At 36.8% G+C, this 21086-nt stretch overlaps 1 long non-coding RNA gene across 1 annotated transcript in view; it reads right to left on the bottom strand.

Moving 5' to 3' along the window:
• The window catches only part of LOC142600364 (uncharacterized), a 92719-nt gene that overhangs the window by 37401 nt on the left and 34232 nt on the right, over positions 1–21086 (bottom strand). The gene's annotated exons all lie outside the window — the stretch shown is intronic.

Here is a 21086-nt window from a genome sequence, read left to right on the forward strand (position 1 = left end):
ACAGCTTAATGAACAATTATTAGGGTCTGAGGCATATTTTCCAACAGTTGTTCATGATGAGATGGGTGGTGTAATCCGCTGCAGCGTTTAAGTGGAGACCCTTTTGTCAGCACCTGCTATTAGAGAGCGTTAACACTCGGTGGGACTAGAGTGTTTACATCTCTTTTTAGGGAATTTGCAGTTGTAGGTGGCTGGAAGCAAGCTGCAGCACAAGGTGGACCTCGCTTTCTGTCTCAGCGGATACATACAAGCCATGCACTGTTTGGAGGAAATAAGCATTGGCTGTGTTTTGGACTGATTTTTTTAAGCTAAATACTGTCTCAGCAAATTATTTCTCTACTTCTTTAAAAACAAGGGAAAATAATGATGGTGGAATCATACAAGATTTGCAAAATAGCTAATAGCAAATATTGAGTGTCAGAGTTCATCTTTGTAATTCAAACTTGTTCTCCACCCATGAATGGTCAAAGCATCAGAGAAGAGTGGAGATTTTTCTCATTTACTGACCCACAGTTGGTAAAGATTTGATGTTAAGAGCTGGGAAGCATAGCTCCATTTTTTTCAGTTAGCCCAGGTAGTTAAAGAGAGCTTCATCTTTAATTGTGAATGTTATAACCCCAATTGTAAGCTAAAAGGGCGGAGACTGCTTTTTCTTATATAGTTCCATCTATTCATCCTATTGAGCAGTCTGATTTCCAAGATTCTCCTGGTTTGGGTGGCACTAATGGAAGTTGTGTGCTGTCAGAATTGTAGCCTCTTAGCCTAAAAAAATAATTATGCTGTCACATTTATCTTAGTCAAGCTAATTTTATGATTGCTGCTAAGACCCTCAAGACAACCTAAAATCAATATGCTATGTAGCTATGTGTAAGGTCCATGTGAAACTTTTATAATAAACTCTTCATTTAAGGCAAAGGCAATTTCTCTGGAAAGCTAAAATCTATGGGTTTTTGCCTTACTTTACAGTCCTCTATTAATACTCAGAGGATACTCAACAGAAGGACTCAAGGAGATGATCTGCATTGATTTTGGCAAGGTAGACTGTGATAGTCATAATTACGCTGTGGAGTTTTTAATGTATCTACAATCAAGGGCAATCAGACTCCCAAATATCATTGTCAGAATTAACAGCACAGGAAAATCTGGTACAAGTACCAGCTAAGAAACTTATTCAACTGCAGCAAAGAAAATAGCATCAATATTGAGCTGCATGATCACCTTACCACTAGTGTGCTTCAGCTAAAAGAACCAATGCTGTCTATAATTACAGGTAGTAGTAAATTTTACTCTGTTTGCATTTAAATAATGCTATTATGCTAATTATTGCAATAGTTATTTTTTTTAAAGGCAAATTCTAGCCATTTTATAAATTATCTTCCTAAGCCCAATGCTTATGCTTTGGGTTAATGAGCAATTTTAGTGTATTATTTCTTAAATAACATCTTTAGGAAGAATACTTTCAATAAAATGCCTTATTTGTTCCTCTGGTAAGAGCACAGCACCGCACTTTTCTTGGATTAGGAATAAAATCAAAATAAATACAATGTATGGATGTTACAGGAAATGTCATCCTGCCAAAATATAAGTTAATATTGCAGCATCACAGTGATCATGCTGTCAGTTTGTATGAAACAGTGCTTCATATAAAAGGCACTGTTTGGAAATAACACTGCACCAATTATAAAAGACAGAAACAGAGTCCTGTCATTTCATGATTTGAAATATTAATGCTTTAACACAAATACACGAAGAAATGCTAGCTAGTGCAGCAACAATTAAAACTCAAAAAACAGATAAGAAATAAAATGTTAAGGGGTACCATGTTTTGTCAAGATTGATATATACAGAGTAATTGACAACAGTGAGTCAGAAGAGATTAAATGGACAGGATTGTAATTTGTACAGCCAAATAGAGTACCAGGATATTTTTATTGACACGGTATGCCTTCTATTATTTCTTCCCCAAAACAAAGACTTCTTTACCTAATTCTGTTCTTTTTAACCTCATCTGAACTGGAACTGAAGCATTTATAATAATTTTTAGTTTTGTGGCAGCAGCAGAGGAATGCGCAATGTGGTTTAACTATGTATCAAAAGTATTTTGTGGTCACAGGGGAAAAACTAAAAAACATTACTGGAGAATTTATAATCCTAATTCATGGTGCAGTCTCTTTCTCAACTTTCTGATGCTATTTACTTTAATTCCAATAATATATTCCATATTCAGCAGAACAGCATTAGATAAGTACAGAATGGAAGTTTTACCTTCATTTTCTCTTGTGACAGTGTTTAATTTTAACCATTTTAACTGATATTAATACTACTTAGCTTTTTTATGTGTGGAGTGCCTATTCTTGCATGCCTCTTGAGAGATGGAAAATCACTCTTAATCTCATTTTACATCAAAATGCTGATTCATAGAGATGCTGAGATACTTGCCTGAGGTTACATACCAAGGACCAAATCTAGCAAAATATATAAAAACGGGCACAAGTACAATAATACTGAAGTCAGAGACAGATCCAAATCTTAAGGACTGATCACCAGGAAAATATGATTTCCCTTTAGGTGCTTCAGGAATGGATGGTTGTGGCTTGTTACCATATTGCCATGCAAAATTTTGACATGGAAATTTAAAAAAAGTGTGTATTTTGACCAAAACCAGTGTCAATTGAATGGGTTAGAAATGTAACCTTAAGTATAAAGTCCAGATGTAAGTCATATATATGTCACTTAATAATTCTGCTTACTGGGTTATCAAAGTGGTTTTTTTTTCGTAATTCTGTCTTTGAACGGGGATGCAGAGTTGCTGATATGATTATGACAGGATAAGATTTAACAGGGGGAAATTGCACCAGGAAAGGCAGCACTGTGAAGGTCCACAGGAACCAACTGTGGCCCCCATGGCCCAGAACATCTTTGATGCATCTTCTTGAATATTTTGTCTTCAACATTTTCAGCTTTGCAAAGATCGAAGCTTTGGATCTGGACTTCACTGCACTACATACAAATTCATACTGTAGTAAGTGTATTTTCTTTCTTTTTTGAATAATTCTACGTATCTATACTTTCTCCTTGCAATCTATGGCATGTCTTCAGTAATCCTTTTACGGGGTCCTTCAGGGTCACAAAGCACAACTCAGCATTTATTGAAGCATTGGATTGATCTCCTACGTATAGTTTATTTACAAAGTGATCTTAATTTTTTACTGGTGAAAAGAGGTTTGGGAATCTGAAGACATGTCTCAGAGCTACAGCAAACACCTAGAAGTCACACCAGGAAGGTCAAGCAGGAAGACAATATTTTATAAGAGCAAATAATTTAAGTGTAATAAGTGTCAGCTGACGAAACTGATTTGGATTGTCTTTTTCTCAGTACGATTTGACAATCTTCCTGTAGATATTTATTATTTTAGACTTTTCATCCAAGGGCAAACAGTGAACTAAATTTAGTAATTTAATTCTTTATTTCTACCAGCACCCCATTAAAACTGTAGTCATGCTCTACACATGCAATTGCTATTTTGTTGATATCAAACAATTGTGGATTTTTAGGAAAATGTTATTATTTTTCTATAGCTCATGAACAATTGTATTGTATAATAGTTGCATTTAATTGAAGAGCTTATTATAAATTGAAAAAAAAGTATGTGAATACTTACATTTTATTTTTAATTTAATTGAATTTTTTGGTAAGCTTTACATGGTTTTAATATGTCATGGCTTGTAAGGTTTTTACTTTATGTGAAAATTTTTCTTAACTGTGTTTTAAGAATTTTTCAGGAGCTGTCTGATCTACCAAAATTGTTGGATTATTTAAGGGTTACAGGTGGTCATTCTTAGATAATTGCAAAAAGGCCATTGTGGATATTAATTATGAATTTTGAGCTCAGTATCTCAAATGAATGGTCTCCCATCGTGTGCCTGCAGTTGCATAACCTTCACTGACATTACAGATGACAGTCAAGGTGAAAACGTGAAATACCTTCAGGAGACATCCCTTATCCTCTTCTGTCTCACTACCTTGTGGCTTCAGAATTACCCAGGAGTTTCTGTGTTGTTTTGACCATTTGGCAACAGCAGCAGTAGAGGAAAGAGATGCTTATGCACAATCTAAGTTCAGATGCTTGCTAAAGGTAAATGTCAGAAGTACGCTATCTCTCACCTTGGAAATCCCACCCCTGGAAATCTCATCAGAAAATTATTAGGCCAAATCTCCACTTTTGTTTTCCTGTTTTGAATTCAGAAAGTAAGCCTTAAAGATACGCTATACAGATGGTAAAACCTTACAAGCTGAGATTTGCTAAGGTATTCTTGCTGCTTTTGTACATTGCAGTGGATCAGAATAAATGTTCACGGCTGACTGCATTACCCAGCGAAATTGCCATTTGATCATTGACAGGCACTGCTGAAGCCTTATCATAATTATAAAATGATTCCATGAAAATATTATTAGGAAGAAGTAGAAACCATTGATTTATTTAGCACTTCATTGAGTTTTATCCAAGTTAGAATCACAGGTGCAATAACTCACTATAACACCACTGGAGACTTACACAAGACCTACTTTTGTCCAATTGTTCTGCCAAGAAATAGAATTCCTAGTTAAAATGAATTGAAATAAAATGTAAAAGTAGGTTAAAAAAATGGCTGATATCTTTCTCTTCTTGTCAGAATTCCTGAGCTTTTTCAAAGTCTTTTGAATCCCTCTCACTCCCTCCTGATCTGTTCACCTGTTGTTCATGCTTTTACTTAGCCCTGGTCCTGCCATAAGTAATAATTTGACTCAGTCTCTGCAAAAGTGTGTGGGACCAACTGCCTGTAACTTCATGCAAGCTTATCACAGGAACAGGCACAAAAGTCAGCTGGAAATTCTGCAAGTTAATATGTAAATTGAGCTCACATGGCATTGTCCTAGATGTTGAACTACTATTAAGATGTTGCTTGAAGCTACAGAGATGGTTTATTCTTTTTTTAAGCCAGTAAGTCAGATCTGCTTTTGCTGATCTTCATAATGGGAATAACATGCCTTCTAAAAGAGAAGACATGGGGTAGGCTGGCAAAGGAAGACTACTGAAGGGGAACACAGCAAGCAAGGGCACAGGTTATCAAAACAGGTTATCGGGGCTCTTCAAGCCTGAAACAGACTGGTTTCTGATTGACCTGATCTTTTACAGTCTCAGGGATCAGTCCTTTATGGCTACAGTCATGCTCTGAGTGTAAAGTGGGAAGGCAAAACCTTTGCCTCCTCCTAAAACTACCACTGCGTTTGAAATGGTGCTCTTTTATTCCTCACGCTATGTCTGCAAGGGTAAAGATGAATATTGCTGCACAAGCTCAGGTGTAAATTCAACTCTCTTGGTGGGGCAACACTTAACAGGGCTCCCGTGGAGAGTGCTCACCCCACGGGCCAGGGATGGCACCCAACGTGGTGAGTCAAGGGGAATGGCTCTCTGGAGCACCTTACTGACTGAGGGAGTCACAGCCTAGGGGTATGGGAATCACTAGGGGACACAGGGGAAGAGCACTTTGGGATTACCAAAGATGTACTATGGGTTGTTCAGGGGAGGAACTAAAGGCAGGGAAAGGGAGGGATCTCGATGGTTTGGGGAGAAAAAAGCATGGGAAACTAAAGGCATAAGGGGATAAAAGGGGCCTGGTTGGGTGTGAGCAGGTTCCCAGTCAGTACGCTTGCCTGGCCATGCCTGGCGCTTGATCAGCACTGTCTGCCCTGTCCTCTCGTTAAACTCTGTTTCTAAGAATTTTCCTGGGTGAGGGACTCCCTGCTCAGCATGTGTGTGTGTGTGTGTGTGTGTATGGGGCTGTGAATCACAGCAGAGTCAGACCATAGGTTGGGGAACCCATGTGTCTGTGCTGCCAGAGACTGGAGGGGGTGAGCATTTGTAGGTCAGGGCATGATTACTAGCAATATCTCTATATATGTGTGTGTGTGTGTATATATATCTGTCTATATGTATGCACACACAGGGAGCTGTTTACCACTAGTGGACCTCCATCCCACTCAGCCAGAGAGGGATGCAGGGCAAGGCTGTTGGTGCTGTGTTCATGTGAGTGCTCTGTGTGTCTATCGGTGTTGATCTGTGTGGCTGGTCATGTATATATGCATGTATGTGATATGAGTGTGTGCCTGTGCCTACTGGGAACATATGCTCAGCCTCGCTGCTCGTTAGACCTTGGGACATGGACCTGTGGCAACCTCACTTCTGTTGTAGTACATCATAAGTAATGTGTAGGCTTTGTTGTCATTCTATGTAGGAAAGTGAATTTTGTTGTTACTGGGTTGAGACAAGGTACCATACTTTGAAGAATTGATCAAGATATATTTAATATTAATGGAGAATAAACATAATAATAAAATGCAATTTAACATCTAAATAATAATTAAATTAAAAATAAATCAGTAGGAATACAAGAAAAAAAATGATGCCTCCTTACTTTGAGTAACCAGATTTATGGAAGATCTGTTAATCTTCATGCCAAATTTATAATATTTCAGTAGAAAAAAAAAAGTAATCATACCAGTAGTAGTGGAGGAAGGCTTACACATCATTTAAGTACTGCCTACTTTCTCACTGGAGTGTAAGTAGCTATAAAAGTTGCTGCCTTCCACTGAGGTGAAATTTCACTTGCACTTGTGAGACAATGACCAACTCAATTTTTAAAAACTTAATTCCAAAAGTAAAAAAAAAAAACAAAACCAAACCAAACCAAAAACCCAACTTTTTTTTAATTACATTTTTTATCCTTATGTGTAGATCATGCTTTCTATGATTAGAAAATAGAAAACACACATTCTGTACTTAAAAATGAAGGGAAAATGACCTGTCTCACAACATATTTCTCAGCTCAGCATTTACTTTATTCCAGCTATGGAAATAACATTTTGAAGAAGAGACTCATTTAAGATCATGGTAATAAGTAGAGATGAGTTTATCATGAAATAGAAATCTACCAAATATATATTTTATCAGACTAAACTGGCATCTTTCCCTTTTTTAAATAGCAGATTTTTCCAAAAGGAAGATCTCAGTCGTATCAATGCAGTAAAGTATTTGATGCAGTGCAATACAGAAAATTATTACTCACATTGGAGCAGGCAGAGTGGAAAGATCATAAGATGGCTAAGGAGCTAGCTACAGGAAGGATTACAACAATCTGCTGGTGAATAGAAAACATTGGCCAGAGGGAATTTAGCAGTGGAAGCCCCACCAGGTTGGTGCTGGGAGCAATGTTATATAAAATTTCACTAATGAGTTTGGCACAAAGAACAGGAGGTGGCTGATGAAATCTGCTGGCAAAGGTAAGAGGTGTTAGAAAGAATCAGAAGATCCCCAGTATTTGAATAAGAGCAATGGGATAAAACTCATTAATATGAAGTGGAAGTTTGTAGGCTTACAGACTTCAAGCACTAACAACAGGGAGTCAGCATGTGCAAATGGCTGAGGGAAGGACTGGACGAATTACTTTACCATAGGATGTTTCTCAGTTGCCAAAATTACGTAACAAACCAACAAATCAAATAAATAGAACAGATGCATTTGTAACATGTAGTACTGCAGGTATTTCCAGTAGAAACAAAAAGCTGTCAGTGATACTGGTGGCAACAGATCTAGCATATAATTTTGATTTTCCGTTTCCTAGAAAAAGGTGGTAAAAGCTAGAAGAGGTGCAGAGGACAGCTACTAGGGCAATGGGAGGAACAGACGTTTTTTCTCAGAAATGAATTATATAGGTTTTTCCTAGGAGGCTGTGATGCTTTAAAAATTATATGAAGAAAGAATTTGGAATTTTAAGAAAGATGAAAAAAAAATTAAAGTATTGAGAAAATGGGGCAATTTAGCACATTCTTTTCATCTTCTTCAGATTGAATTCACTCAGATGCAGACTGTAAAGCAACTATAGGAAAACTGCACAGGGATGAATTTCCTTCAACATATGCAGCCTCTCTTATGCAGAAGAATTTGAATGAATTCTGGCATTTTTCAGAGATTTCTCCTGACTTTAAAAAAAAAGCTATTAATTTATAACTGCTCTTATGTACCCATCTTTGGCTGTTTGAAAGTGCCCAGTAATCTAATATTTAGGCATGGTGTTTTCATTTAAAGATAAAGGTGAAAGAAAGCATGTGGGAGAAAAAAAAATCCCCAAAGGACTGAATTTTGAAAGGTTAATTCCAACTGCAGAGAGTGTAGTGTCCAAAATCATAGAATCTTTTTGACTGTATCTGATATTATCCTTCTTTATAGCTGACAAATGTTAACATTAAAAAAATGAAAATGCCCTCTAGTTCTCTTCCCTTAATCTTAACACTGGATGACTGCTCCACTACATTAATACTTGTTCTGACTGTTCTTTTGACTCCCTTGGTGATTTGATCCATAAATCGCTCCTCTCTGGAGCCCAACAAAAAATACATATTTATTTTTCTACCAGGAGTTTATGTTCCTGAATTTTCAATATGTTTTCCTGCTATAGTGATACAATGATTCTGTTTTACTTAGCATCTTATTTCTTGTATGCAAAACTTCTACAATGGTGGGTCATCAACTCATATAAGGAAAATAGCGACATTTTCAAAATGTATATTAAAAACAGTTGAACATCCAATTTACAGATTTGCCATGGTTCTGAGATACATTTGTTTCAAATATGGTCTATTGGCAGGTCTTCTATAAACACACACAAATGACACCTTTTCAAATCACTGTGCTTTTTTTTTCTCAGTAAACAAAAAAGCAGCACAAGGTTATGGCTCTATAATCTGGTATTAAATCAAACTAGTGCATCAACCCACACCGCGTAAGAGAGCACCACTGGGAGATGTCTACCACTGATCTCCCTGCCTTGGAAGGCTTAAGATTACATAGATGCGTTCTCTTTCATTTAACCTACTCAAAGCCTGTCTCTTTGAATCAAAACTCATGTTGGCCACTCCAAATTATCAAGACACAACTTATCTACAATAGACTGCTCCAAAAGATTACTGACAAATTATAAGCAATCTCAGCTGCCTGTAAATGTTTCCTGTGGATCATTTTGACTGACCTTGAGATCAACCTTAAGCAATTCGGGTATTTGTCTTTCATATATTTCCCTAGTGGATATGAATATCAGTTGTATAAAAAATGATGGATGGTGGCAATTTCCTATTAATTGCTACAGAAAAAAATAATAATAATAAAAAAAAAAAAATCCTAGCACTTCTGATGGGTAGCACTGACCACAGAGAAAGGGGAACTGTATTTCAGGTGAATATTTTCTCTGGCATTTTTTGTGTAAACAGGTCTTGAATGATGCCTTTGAATAGTTGTGAAAATGTGCCATTGGCAATTGTCCTAGAATTACAAACAGAGTAAGGGAGAGATGAAGTCACTTATTCAACAGAAGTAACTGCCAGAAACAAGGAAGAAAACATGCTATTTCTTTTTCCTCTTAAAGTTTATCTACTACAGGGAAGCTGAGTCAGTGATCTAAGGCTATCAGGATCAGTGAGTATTCCGGTTTCTGAATATTGACAGATATAGCATCATCCTAAGTATAACTATTTATCAGATTTCAATGGCGACATTTTTACTAGTAATTGCATTTTCAAGAAATTCTAGAAACTTTAAAAGTGAAAACTCAAGAACAAATGAAAATGCAGTATTTCCACTGAATAGCAAGTAAGCACCAGTGATATTCAATTTCCAACAATGTTTTTTGAGTGGTCTTCATTGAAAAACTTTATGTAAATGGTTGTTGCCTGGTGTATATAAATTTCTTGACACACAAGAAATGTTCTTATGTTCTTTCTAAAATGAAATTAGATGCTATTATACAGAATATTTAACCTGTGCATTACTTACTATTTTCTGGAGTGGCTTCATTAATTTAGGGATTTATAACAGCTAATCTTCATAATTGATCACAAATCAGAATAAGTATTTACAGAGTATTTGGCCATTAGTAGCGGTTGTGAGCTAAAGCATAAGATAACATATTTTTAACACACTCATTTCAGCCACAGCTTGAAAGTCCAGTTCACACTAAGGGGTTTTGTGGCCTGAAGGATGGGAAATGAAGACAGCCTGAAGGAATATGCTTCATGGTGATAGTCTCAGGGACAGCATTTTGACGTGTTTTGATGCTCAAAGATGCAGACAGGCACTTAATAGTATTTAAAAAAATTACTGGGTTTCTGTTAGCTGAGACGCTTAAGTGTCTTTTTTTAAACTCAGCTGGGCATCTGTCTGTACTGTATCTCTAGCTCTTCACTACATTCAAGAAAATTCTGATCAGTGAAAACACATTTTCTTCTCCTCTCAAATTCAGCTGCCTGTCTGAGAGTGAGTTTGGATTCTTCTTTTCCATCCATCATAAGTAATATAGGTTTTACAAGCCCAGAAATGCCCTTAGGCCTAGTTTTGCAACACAGTGAACACTTTTTACAAGGCTGTTCAAGAAATAAGAGAACCCCAATCATATTTTGACTGTGTTGTTCACCCAGATGAAACCAGAAAATTACACAGGAGAACAAATCTATTCAGATGGTGACATGCTTACTTAGTAACTATTACTCTGAAACATGCTTTAATAGAGAAAAGTTAGGATGTCTGCTTAAAGCACTGTAATTCTTTTTTATAAGACACATTTCCTCTCTGTTAATTACTTTGAGAGAGACCTTTAAGAGCCGTCTGTGGTGATAGATTTTAGGGTGCCACATTTCCACACAGACATCAAAATGATGCTGGAAATGCTTTCCCCATTCACTATAAAGTCGTCACTGAACTTATATTGCCAGGTTTTTTTTAACATTTCTCTCCATCAGTCCACCAGCTCTTCCATTCTTCTGAACAGAGATTCTCAGGGATTGTTCTCTGCCATGGAGTGTGGATATCTCTGGATTTCACATGGATCCCAGAATCCTCTTCAGCACACTTATTTCAGCACTCCCTTTTACAGTCCTTTCACAAACTGTAAATCGGAAGCAGGAATGAAAGGTCCAGGTGAGTGAGCAGAAATAAATGCTTTACAAGAGGAAAAGATGCAGCTGGAATATTGGGTTGATAGCTGAGACAGTTTGGTGTGGGAAAAACGCTTGGTTATGGGTAGAGAGACATGGGTTGAGTCCAGAGTTTGCTCAGGACACTTCATATGTGTAGGGTTGGCTTTGCTTAGCTGACCTTAATTACATTATTTTTTTTCTGTGCAATCTAAATAAGGCTTTTAATAGTTTAGTTTCAAGTAATAAAGTGCCATCCATGTGTGTAATTTATTACTAAGTACATTAATATTTATAGACAGAGCTGAAATTCTTTAGCCAACATTAGAGAATTTTCTCAGTCAAGAAAATCGTCTTTGGTCCAATTTATTTAGCAAGAGAGGAACTGTCGAATAGAAACCCTTTGCATGGTTGCTGTAGGTCAAGCTAAGCTGATAGAATAATAAAATGAAGTTGAGTTTTACTGCATTCCCATCTCTTTTATAAACCTTTTGGCTCTGATGTCTGGCATAATGTTTCAAAACAAATCCAAGTCAGAATGTAATTCTTGGAATCATAAAATACTATGTAACTTAGAATTATCTTAACATACTGATTTTAAAATACAGTCGGGCAAATTCATTTGTGCTCTCTCTTGACTGTGTCTAGGATCAATTTAGCTGAATATTGTTAATTTGCTTTGTAAAGATTGCAGCTGTGATTTTTCTATATGACTAAGAATATGATGGTATGGAAATTTTCTTGCACTCTCTGTATGGGTTGTAGGAAGCAGAATGGCTCCTATGGATATATCATTCCTTCTGTTGAAGTAGGTCAGCATTGACTAAGCAAAGACACAGCATGAAAGGACATTTGTTTCTATGCCTTTAATATACTGGACAGCATAGAGGAGCATGTGAAGGGTTTATCAATTTAAGGAGTATAAGTGACCATTAAGTGCATACCTAAAAGATTTCTGTACATTAATTAGATACCTGCAGTTAAGTTTGGAGAAAAATGTCAACTCTTTGTAAAATCTGAGAAATATTAGAGAAAGACAGCATGTGTCTGTGAATTAAAATGCCATTAAAATGATTATGACTTGAAAAACATTAAAAAAAATTTACATATGATTCTGGAAGATGCTGAAGTTTGCTCTTTACAAAACCAGAACGAACAAAGTTCTGGTATTTGACATTATCAAAGTAACATCTCATATTTCGCATTCAGTTGCCTTCTGTAAACATAGTTGCTGCAATGTTCTTTTTCCAGCTTCTCTTTGCTGTGGCTATGAATTTAACAATGCTTATCATCAAAGATGCACTCTAAATCTCTGAGTCATAAATGCTGCAAAATGATAAGAGTTTAAAAGTTATAATCGAACATCCAAATAGCTCATAGTTAATGTGGATGAACAGATCTCTATTGATTGGCATAGAAAGGAGTCTTTCCTTGTATGAGCACTCACGGTTTCCAAATAACTGCACAAAGTGTGTGTAACTTAAAGGAATGACAGCAACTTTGAAATAGCAAACGTGAAGCTCTTGCACCACCAGGCTTCTTAAGCTTCCTTTATGTTCACATGTCTTAGTCGTCTGTGTCTTTTTCTAAACATCTGGAATAAAGAGAGCTGACTTCACCCTACAGACAGACCATGTGGCTGCAGAATGGAGAAGGCAAGAAGGAAAATATACCATATGGCCAAGTAAAATAAACTAGAGCACTGAAAAAAAGCACTCCCCAAAATGTTATTTCAAATGTTGCAAAATTCATATCTGATTTCAAAAAACCACACATTATTTATCCAATTTATAAGTCAGGTGAAAGACTATGAGCTTGCATCCTCCCCGAAGGGGTCTTCCAAGTGACACTGTTAAGTCCATTATACCTAAACCATACCTCCATGCTATATCCCTGTACTAGAACATGAGACCTCCTTCCATCTTATTGTCCTCTTGTCCTCATTCTTTTACCCTCAGAAATCATCTGATTAAGGCCAGCCTTCAGCATCTTAGCATGCTAAGGCAAGAGGCCGGGGTCTAGAATTCGCATCTCTTTGCTCATTCAAATTATCCAGCAAATCAGTTGGGATTCATTCAAGCCATGACATTTAGGTAGGGAGACTAACACTGTTCACTTGGTGGAGCATGAAGGGTATTTTTTCCCCCCGAGCAGCCTCCTGGCACATGGGAAAGCCTTCCCTGTAGAGACCACAATCTGTGACAGTGCAGGTAATCTATGAACAAGGGGATGGCGGTCTGTGGGGAACAACTATGTCATGTGGGGTGCTTGTGAATGAAGATATAATGTGGCAGGGTACTTGGGATTTATGCATATAAAATAAGTATCCAATATAAAATAAGTATCCCATCAAGTACAGGGGTGTGATAAATTATTTAGTATTCAAGAGGCAGCCAATCGACAGAGCTGTGGGAAATCTGCAGAAATGTACGAGTAAAATCTTACAATAAAGAATGAGATCTTTTAATATAAAAAACCCACTCTTTAGAGTTCCCAAACTCAGATGCAATTCTTTATTAATTCATCTAGAAGTTTCCTAGGAAGGAGAATGAACAGACATGATGAGCAATGGGATGAAGGGAGCAGTAGCTGTGTTTGCATGTTGCTCGGAAAATTAAGACTGTGTGCTATGGAGATGGCAGAGCTGGAAAACACCAGGTCTGTGCTCACGTGCAGATCTGCAAAGGAGAAGATGGAAGGACAGCCGACAGTAGGAGAGCCAGGACTGAGGGGATTTTTGTGTGGAGGGTGCTGAACGCAGAGAGAGTCAGAAGATGGAGATAGCTGGTGAAATTCGGGAAGATGGATGCATTTTATTCTTCATGAGAATAAATCTGAAGGGAAATACCAAGAAGCAGGATGGAAAATATGTGATCAGATATGCTATTAGGAGAGAGGAAAAGGACTTCAGGAAATTAAAGAGAGAGAAGACTCAATAGAAAGGTCATGTACAGTAGCAAGCTTTATATAAATATTTCTTAGAAGACACTTGATCTCAGTATGTTAAGCTAAATAAGAAATCTGAAGGTAAAAGAAAAAAAAAAAGAAAAGAAGAAGGCTTAGGGGACAGGGGCCATGTCCTGCTGTTCGCCCAGGGCAGTGCAATGCCCAAGGCTGGCCCCAGGTATGAAGTCACATTTGCATTAGATGGTGAGTTCTGAGCAAACCCATCCATTCTAATCATTATTTTAGCCTTTGGCTCTTGTATTCAAGAACTGTCATGTCTTTTGAAATGTGTTTACAGCTTCTGACACGCATCCTGTTGTCGTTGTAGGGCTTAGAGTAATAGGGGTAATTCTGATCCAGGCTTTTGTTGCTAATGATAATGAAAGCCAATACATTGGCATCTTATCCAATCATCTTAACAATGGTCTATACTGGGTAGTGATTTATAATGACTTTGGTAACATGGGTTTGTTCCATGGCACTATTACAGCTTTTTAATTATTATTATTATTTGAGTGAACTGTACTGATTCAGACATCAAGAAAACCTTTGATTTCTATACTGTTCACTTAGGCTCCATGCTGTATTCCATTTTCTTTGACTTTTCAACATTATTTATCATTTCAATAAATGTCACTGATCTAAAAGCCATTGATCAGAACTTTCAGGTAAATTGATTGAGAGGGAGAAAAGACCATAAAGCAAACCAAATCCACAGACTTCCTATAAATAAACACATCAAACTCTTCCATTTTAAATGAGCTTCTAGGCTTCTTCTTTTGATTTTAACAAGTTTTTATATATTGGAATGATGAAGTTATTTGTCAAGTTATCAAATAATATTTAAGAAAGCCCTAATGCTACTTATTTAAGCTAGAATAATTTTTCCATGGATATCTCTGTCTTGCTTTCTCAAATTCTTGCTGTCTTTCTCAGAATGAGTCCTTATTGGTTACAATAATGGACACAAAAATACTATATGCTTTTCCTCTTGGTATAATATATCCTGACAAAAGAAATGCCTAGGCTTCTGTTCTAGGAAAGTGTCTTCCTGTAATGTTCATACACCTGCCTGTAACATCACAGGCCAACAGGCTGTATGATCCTTTAGAATTACATGCTGAACTGCAGCACTTAAACTTTATTTGAAAAGCACTGAAATTGTTTTAAGTGAATACATAAAAGGAGGGGGAGGGCAACTAATCAGTATATTGTTATTTTGACACATTTGGTTGCCTTTTAGAAAATGCATTCATAATTTTCTGTTTGACGTGATCTCAGCATCCAGTAAAAAGCTGAGAATTTTTCATCCTACTGACAGGATTCCATTAATAAAACAACAATCTTTTGTGTGTAGTAATCTTTAATCTTATTTTGTCACACACTTCTCAGTAGCATTTCCACTCGTTTTACAGTATAATTTATGGCACCGAAACAACTCTCTGCCCTGAAAAAGGTCAGTCTGTCAAGGTTTACTTGTCTTTGAAGAAAAGTAACAGAGCATTATTTATGAAGCAAAGAATACGCTTCAATACTTTAATCAATCAGAAAGATACTTGCATTATTGTATCTTTTGCCAAAAAATACCATGAGCAAAGGATACATCAACCTTGCATTCTCTTTTATGTCGCAAAAAGCCTTTTACCTTTTATGTCTCCTTCTCCTTTTGTGTTTACTGCAGTATGAAAATAACAAGGCTGATGATGTCTGATATCTGGGAACAATTTGTAAATTATGAGAATACGGATTGATTTTATCTGAAGAGTAGAGAGTCTCTGGACAGATTAACTAGAGCTATCCACTGTGCTCATCACAATTAATTCATCATCTGATCAAAAATAAAAATTGGGGGGTCGGGTCATGTGATGTAAACTAACATCTCTAGAGAGAAAACTGCAAAGGTTTAAGGGACCTTTAGGGTACCTTGAAGATGATAGGCATAAGGATTAACCACATTTGGTACCCATATGTTTTTAAACATCATCATAAGCACAAAGTAGAACATGCGATGTGGGGAAACAAATTGGTAGTTCATTAGAGAAAACAGTCCCACTTTAAATTAAGTCTCTCAAATAAGAATTTAATTTAGGTTTAGTAAGACAGCTTTATGTGAATGAAATGCCAATACATTATTTAAACTGCTCTGTTGATGTTTAACAAGTGTGTAATAAGATACATATTATCTATTAGATGTTAGATACTAGCAAGTATTTTTTGCTAATTAGTCCCTATCTGACATGAAGCATCTATTACAATTGGGATGAGTTACTTCTCGCTTAAATTTCCACCCAATGAAATCTGTTTCCTTCCCAGGAACAGCTAACTCACTTGTCACCTGTCTCCATAAGGTACGCGGTTACTAGTTGAAGCCCTCTGCATTTTACTATTGCTGTACCATCAGCTTTACTCACAGAGTTCCTTTTCTGAAGAGATGGACATTATCTCTTTCCCAAATCTCTGTTGTAGCCCAGACAAGGTTGACAGAAACCTGAAGTCTGTCTGAATCCTCATGTCAAGTCAAAGCAAATTAGATGTCTGTACTACACGTAAGTTCAGCTGATGATCATGGAGTCCTTTTACACGTTTGTGTGCCTGAGCACTCATAAAGGAAGCAAATGTCCTAAGCCTTAAGACCAGATTCAAAGTAGATGGAAAACATCTGCAACACCATCATCAAGTTTTCTCAGTACTTCTGTATCTTAATAAGATGATTTGAAGATAAAAGCCATGCAGATAGGTGGGCTATTATCTCTATGAACACACTTTCTTTTGGATCAATATCCAGAAAGGAAGCACTGGCAAAGGTGCAGACAGTGTTACTATTTCCTATTGATTTTTAATACTCTTGGTGGATATGTAGATTCTCAAGGTGAGCAGATGGTCCTTTCACAGTTAGTGGAGACTGCCATCTCAGTTAAGTCTAACAAACTAAATTTTGGGTGGCATACTATATAATTGTATGAGACATTTAAGTATGGTGGATCTAGCTGTCTTCCTCTGGTTGTTAAAAAAGATTTGCCTATTTTACTTCTGATAAAATAGTTTTTAAGATTTAACATACATGATAAGGCATATTATGTCTTTGTAGGACATCTGATTGCAGATCTATTTTCAGCAAGCAAGTCTACTGACCTGCAAAGATGAATGCATGCCATGATTTTTGCTTTCTGCTAATGATGGTATTTTAAATTAGCAAATGTTGTGTAACACAAGAAAGAAGGAAATGGTATTAGTGATTGCCAAATAAACATGGGGCTGTACAGAGTGCATTAAATTAAAGTGGAATAAATGCTTGCTTGATTGTTACCAGGTAATGGTTATGAAATATGAAATAAGAATCGTATTAAGTGCACTTCAGGTGCCCCAAATACCCGTGTACCTGAACTCAATCTGTACTAACAGTTACAGATATCCAAAGGAAAATAATTTTATTTTGCAGTACAGCTTCTAAAGTCAGGGCTGATATGAATGATGATGAATGTTAGTAGCCAAATAAAAACAAGTTAATAGGATGCTAAAAGTGTGACATACCTGAGCACTCTCAGGGACAGATAGACCACAACAATAGTGACCAGATCTTACAGTGGAGGTTGATATGAACAGGTATGTGAATGACTTTAAAGCATCAGTCATGACTGAACGGGACCTTGCAGATAAAGGTGAGCATGTGTTAAAATGGTTTGGTATAATGAGGGCCAAAGTGTTCTGTGCTTTAGAAGAGCAATGTCTAAAACACAGCGCTAATGCGCGGTGTTGCACTTCAGGTGCTAGTGGTATGAAGCTGAAATATCATAGCCAGCTCATGATCCAGTGGTCTGCTGTTCTTTTGTCACAGTTCCGTATAATACCTCTGTAAGCCAGAATCCCCTGCAATGAATGAAAAGCTTCCAGGAACTCAAATGGGCCTTGGAACAAATCCCTGGAATATGACACCTGCTTTTCCCATTCAAATTAAAATTAAAAATAAAAAGAGAAAAGCAATTACACAGTTAAAAAAATTATTACAAAACAATTTTGTAAAGATTTTCTTAGGTTTGCCTTCATATTTGTATATATCTTTCAATATACCTTTTATATCTTGCAGAAAATGTCTTTGTGAAGTATTACCAGACTTTAATTTTCATTGACTATTTCCATTTCTTTCCAATTCCAGACTTCTTTTGCATTTTAAGATCTGGTCTGTAGATGTAGTTCAGATCAGGACTGCGTGTTAAACCATTTTCATTACAACTTTTATCCTTCCTATCCACCTCTTTTCTATTATGTACTGGGCAGAATTTTTCTAAGTAAAACCAGACATTTCAAGAGGGGAAATTATTACCCTCTGCGAAGGTATGTTAGATTTTTTCTTCAATTGTGCTTTCTGTTTAAGAAAAATATACCAGGAGAATATGAAAAGGAAATAAAAGTGTGAACGACACAAGCAAGGGCTGCATTCTGTGTGATAAAGATAGTAACAAGAAAGGGTCTGTTGGTTTATACTGTTTCCCATTCTTGATACAATCATTGTCTCAAGAACAGATTCATATTCTGCATCATTTTCTGTTACCTTTATAGTCTTTCTTACGAGAATGAGGAATGAAAATTTTAATGCCTCATATATTCTGTGAATTACTGTAGGCGAGTATGCTGTACTACTTTGATCTTTCCTATATTCCGTGGTTTGATTGGGTCGTGATGTGAATGGAAAGCAGCACAAAACAAATCACTTTCTGAGAGAACAATTGCAATGCGAATAGGTACAGAAAGAAAAAGGTACCAGTTCAGCCCATTCCATTATGCAGTAGATTGGGTAGAAACAGAGTTCAAATATCTGCTTTCAGAGGTACTAAACATTATCTCAATTTTTGGGTTAACCAACCTATCAATTCCTAGCAAAAATTTTGACTGGGTGTTCATAATCTGAATATAACTGTATAGACTTAGATCCAGCATTGTTTTATTGAAGTTCAGCAGTGCTATAGTGCAGAAGTAATGGGGACATGAAGAAAAAAAATGAAGGAAATTAAAAGATTAAAAAAAAAAAAAGTTGGAGAATTAAACATGTTTTAACTGCCTTAAAAATTCTGCATCATGTGTGTAGTCATAACTGGAAAAAACCCAAGCAGGAGGAAATGCAGGGGGAGATACTGAGGCAAAGGGGAGGCTGGGCTGCCCCGGGGCAGATTACCCCCGTGCATACCCTGCCTGTAGCACAGAGGGTTTTCCCACACTGGGTGCCCCGTGCCCTGTGCTCCCTTGGCCACCAGAGCACTGGAGTCAGAAAACGGGAAGGCCAACAGCTTGTGCCTGTGATGGGTGACAGCTTCTCCAGCAAACATCACGGGCACCCGACTTCTCCTTTCCTCTTTCACTGAACCCTGGTTTATATACATGTGGTATGTGGTTTTGCTACAGGCAAATGTGCCAGGTTGCACTGTACTGGGGAAACTATATGGGCAGTTTTTAACACTGGGGAAGACCTATCATGAAACATATTTTTTCAGGCTTGCTTGGAGCAATGAACAAAATGAAAGAGAAGGAAGACAACAAAAATTATGAACAATTTGCTACTACTAACCATACCCATGATTAGAGTCAGTCATTTTTGAATCAGGCAGAAATATAAACTACATTACATTAGAGATATGAAGCAAGATTTTCCCTGGGTCTGAAACCAGCAGATGGTTGTGCCAGGTTTTTAGATGTGGCACTTAAAACATTTGTACATCCATCCTCTGCCACATCCCTGTGCCTATATTCCATACCTCTGTGTACTCATTTCCCTGTTCAGTGGGATTTGCGTAAGTACATTTTAAAGACAAAAATTTTGCATCTATATCATAATATCTAAATCTATGACATACAAAAGCTAGAGCTCTGAAAAGATTTTAAAGAGTTCTTTAAATGTTCACTACTTAGATTTTAATATGTAAGAACAGATCAAAACTGTGCCATAACTCAGAATATAACTCTGATAGACTAGATAAACAATTATTTTACATGGTTATCTTGTAAGTATTCTTACAAACTGTGTTAGCTAATTTGTGTGAAAAGAGTACAATAAAATCTGTCTACCTCTCCATGAGCAAAGACAAAGCTACCACACCTCCCGTGAAACCCAGTGTCATACTTGACTCCTCTCTTTTCACACATGCACATCTACTTTAATAGTGAAGAGAAGGAGTGCTGTATCAGACACAAAAGAGATTATTTCTTCAGGATGCTGAATGCATATAACGAATACTAGTGGTTCTCTACTTCCACACTGAAAAGCAAATGTCTGTATTAAAGTGATGGATTGCAGACAACATAATATGCTACAACAAAGCCTTGGTTGTTTGTATAACATTTCTAATACCTTTACTTTCTTTACCATGACTGTTGCTAAAATCTTTGACTACTGGAAGCTTCTCCATTCTGTCTTGCCTGTGACATAGTTTGCTGTATTTCAGGCTTTATAACCACCTGTGTATATTACTAGTCACGCAGAAAAATCTTTTCTTACCTAGTCTTGACTCAGGCATCATGGCCAAACAGTGCACTACATCACATACCCACATTGTGTCAGGGTCATTATGTCCAAATAACGCAAGTAGGGGCTTTTACTCTAGATGTAGGGCTGCTTCCATGTTGAATCTGATTTCTGCAACAGCTCTCTCAATACAAACCAAATGATATCTGCCTGGCATGATTATCTACATACCTTGAAATGTCCACATTTCTTCCAGTTTCCTTTCAAAGATTTCTCTCTTGTTCCTTCATCCCATTTTTTACTTTTTGCTTTCTTGTGACTTATTCTGCTGTTTGTTTCCTAATTACCATTAAAGTAGCCTTTTCAATTTGTGTTTGCAAAAACCTACAGAAATTTATCTGGCAAACATTTGGCTGCACAGTATTTGGCATGATTAAAAATAGACACATTTTCACTTTTCTGTTTTGTTATGGCTCTATGAGCCCAGAGAGATTTTGGCTTTTTGTTGCACTTTTCCTGTCTTGTTTCAGTGTTTCCATTTCAGTTTCTGACTTCAGTATTTTATTCTGAGGTGTTTTTTTTTTTTTTTCCCTCTCTTTGTTTCATTCCAGCATTGTACCTTTAGTTTCCAATTTAATTTTGACTTAGTGCTGCGATATTTCCACTAGTCTCTCATGCTGCCCT

This window comes from Balearica regulorum, chromosome 2 (genome assembly GCF_011004875.1).
Source record: "Balearica regulorum gibbericeps isolate bBalReg1 chromosome 2, bBalReg1.pri, whole genome shotgun sequence".
Classification (NCBI taxonomy): domain Eukaryota; kingdom Metazoa; phylum Chordata; class Aves; order Gruiformes; family Gruidae; genus Balearica; species Balearica regulorum.